Source organism: Morone saxatilis, unplaced genomic scaffold (assembly GCF_004916995.1).
Source record: "Morone saxatilis isolate NCDOM2014 unplaced genomic scaffold, NCSU_SB_2.0 Contig5, whole genome shotgun sequence".
Taxonomy (NCBI): domain Eukaryota; kingdom Metazoa; phylum Chordata; class Actinopteri; family Moronidae; genus Morone; species Morone saxatilis.
Genome location: NW_023340095.1, coordinates 11,453,550 through 11,457,248, shown reverse-complemented (window position 1 = coordinate 11,457,248; position 3,699 = coordinate 11,453,550).

The window sequence follows — 3,699 nt, the reverse complement described above, 5'->3', positions numbered from 1 at the left end:
GTGTGTGTGTGTCTGCTAGCTGCAGGGAAGGAAAGTTCCTCTTGTGTCTGCGCTGATTAACATAGCATGTGTTCAAACATCAAAGGTGACACTGTATTAAAGCTGTATCTGTAACACAGATTTATCTGATGATGGGCAACAAAATTTAGTTTTAACCTTAATTAATAACATTTTTAACATAAGGTAAAAGCTTTAAATGCTTCTGGATGTCACCTGAACAATCATCCACTGCAGCGACACACACTCACATATGTGAGTGTCATACGTATGGCAGGTTTCAGTCCAGTGCACCTAAGCTCCTAACCTGACTGTTAAGATGTGTGTATTATAGAGTCATGGACGTTCCAGTCCATCGCCCATGTTAGGGCTCACAGTGAGAATACCAAGAGTGTGTCACAGTCACAAAACAATGTAAGGTCATGACACAACAAGGTAGAGCGATGCGGCGGTGTGTGTGTTTGTCACTTGCACAGAAGCAAGATCTAGTTCACCGCTCTTGCTGACGTGTACAACAAAAGCATCAAGGTAGAGTAGTGTTGGCTTTTGTGTGTGTGTGTGTGAGCGTGCACATGCTTCAGGAGGAACAACCTGCACAGCAGCAAATACACAAGACATATGAAGAGCTGCCGTTTCATTTTGGTGCTTTGACAGTTACCGACAGTGTTTCCTTCCCACGACTAGAACATATAGACTGGTAAGCGTTTTCAGATTGGCTGTTGGCTCATAAAATACCCACAGAGGCAAATAAACCGCTTGTCTTGAATAAAAACCCTCTATTAATTAGTGTTTCTTAGATATTTGTGGCTGTAGCATAGGTTAGCATGGTGAGCCTACAGGCTGCTACAAAAATATTGAACAATGTAAGAGTAAGCGACACATGGGAATGGAAATATCCAGGTTTCACATCTTACCCACCTGCAACAGGCTAATCAAATATTGAAATCCGCAACTGGCTGATCAAATATTCATACATGCCACAGGGCTATAAAGTACTCACATTGGTTCGTTGAGTGGTCTCCCTGGCTTACTGAGAGATCACAAGTTCTATTCCTGGATAAACTAGTGTAATCTTTAATTAGAATCCGAATCCTTTGGCTTACTCATTCATGCATTTTTCTTTTTTATCATATCAGTTGTATTCTGGCTGTTTTTCAATTTCATCAAAAGAGAGTACATTTCTAAGCTTTTAGCTGAAAAAGATGATTGTCGGTGTCGTATTATCATGTTCATAATGTGTCTTTAAATCGCATTAATGAAATTGTGGATAGTCACAGGAAAGATGGGTGGAGGGAGAGTTGAGGGTTATTTCTTTGTACCTCGGCTTTATTAAGGATTTTACATCAGGGAGAAATAAAAAAGATGAGAAAGGCAGATGGTAATGAGCATGATTTGAACTCACCTAATGGATCCATATTGTCTACTTGCACCGGAGTACAATTTGTCGCATCCTGACCGATCCTACCCTGTTCTAGTCTATCCTATTATATCCTATCCTATCCCATCCTATCCTGTCCTAGCCTATCCTATCCTATCCTATTATATCCTATCCTATCCCATCCTATCCCATCCTATCCCGTCCTATCCTGTCCCATCCCACCCCATCCCAGCTCCTCCATCCTACGATCAACTATCCTAACTTATAGGTTTTGACCAAAAAGCACCCATAAATGTCTTGGATGTTGTTTGTTGCAGGCTGCCTGAACAGCTTTGTTGTAACTCGATATATAACACTGACTGCATACATTCTTGTAAAGTACGTTACAAGAATAGCTGGTGGCAAATGTACTGAAAGGTTTTCTATATGCAGCAGAAATGACAATGTCTCTTCACTCTCCCAGTGCTTTTCTCAGCGGACTGCACTTTGCACATTTTATTCATGCAAGGTGTTAAACGCTGACTCACTTTCACCAACAGCAACAAACATTTTCACTCTGCTGCTGTCCCAAGACTTTTACCTCTGACTGTACTTGTACACGGACATAACAAGACAGCCAAGAAATGTATGTTTTTGGCCAATGCTACATGCATTAATTATGACTTCCATGCAAAATAGATTAGATCTGCAATTTCATTGAGTGGCTTAAGCAGTTGTGGAATTCATGGCTTACATGACTTTGCCTCCTTCTTCGGTCCAACTAAATGGAGTCTACCATCACCAAACTAAGAAAAAAAATTAGACAATTTATGACATTATGCCCCTCATTTTAGTTGCTTTGGTAGGTGATATTACATCCCTTATCAGTGGTTGACCAACTCAGCACTGCTGAGACAATGGATTGTCATTTAATATCATACAAATGAGAATAAAAATGCAGCTTTTGGCATTTTTACAACATTTATGCTTTGTGTGGGTATCAAGCAGCAAAAAAACGCGAAGCATATGAGGTACGCGTTATTTTGGTTTATTGGGGAATGCCACATACACATACATTTAACACAGACAAGAGCTCCTGTCTATTTTCACACTCTTTAAATCCCCTTTCAGTTTGCTACTATTTCCAGAGACATTTTGCTGTATAGAGAGGACAGAAAGTCTGATGTGCCATTGTTTTGGTTATTCTTCTATTTTACTGCGGGACATGTTTGACTTTGAGAATACAAGGGGCTGTCTGCTAGGCTTGTCTCCTGTTGTTACCCAATGTTTGCCACTCTTGACTGCAACACTGACCCGTATTTGTTTTCCTAGATGCAAACTCAGAGTCTCATCTATGTGTTTCCTTTATGGATTAGTATGCATCATGGCACAGGTTTTAACTTTAACATGATTTGATGGATTTGCTGTCTTTTTCATTGGGGTGCAAACTTGGACTGTAAGTACATTCTCCCTATGTCTCATTGCTGCTGGAAGTTCATGGGGAATCTGTTCATATTTTATCATATTCATGCATTATACAGGAGGATAGACCAAAGTCTCTGTAGCCAAAGTATCTTCAAATCCTCCTCCGTTAGAAAAGGGAGACATGTATGAAAATGTCAGTCCCTCTGATAAGGGACTCAATTTTAGTCAATGGGTGTTTTCACAAGTAAAGATGCTTAGTCCCAGGCTTTTAATTTGAGAGCCCTTATCTGTATCTGTGGAAAGAGTGCTTTTCTTTAGAGGTTGTTATCGACCTTTTTTACCCCTGAAGTCTTGTGCTTATTAGCCAACTGACAAACAATCCATGGGCAATGCACTCTGTAGGCATCAGAGTGTTTCAGCACATACAATACAAACAGGATATCTCTTATACTTTTTATTTTTCATATCCTTCACTGCATATTCTCATCTTTCTTTCTCAAGCGAGCACACTTATTGTAAACGCCTGATGACGCTGTTCATCTCACTCTCTCTCTCTCTCATTTCAGTTGAATTCAAAGACTTTTTATTGGCATGTATGTAGATGATGCATTATTGCCAAAGCTACATTACGCCATTGAATATATTTTCATGAAAAACAAAGATAAATAATCACAAGAAGACACTTGTTTTAAACACTAAAACAAATTTCCCTCATTACGGTTCCACTTCATGGGTTGCTAGGTTACCACATGCATGTGACACGTCACTGGCGGTGCCACTTGGAGTTTTAATTTTAGGTTCTTTGTCACATAAGCTTGCACTGATGTGTTGCATCACTCTGTGGGGTTCAGCATTTTATTGCCCCTTTTGTTCACTTTTTTATCTGTTTGTGATTTCTTGCATTTTCCAAACTACAGAGA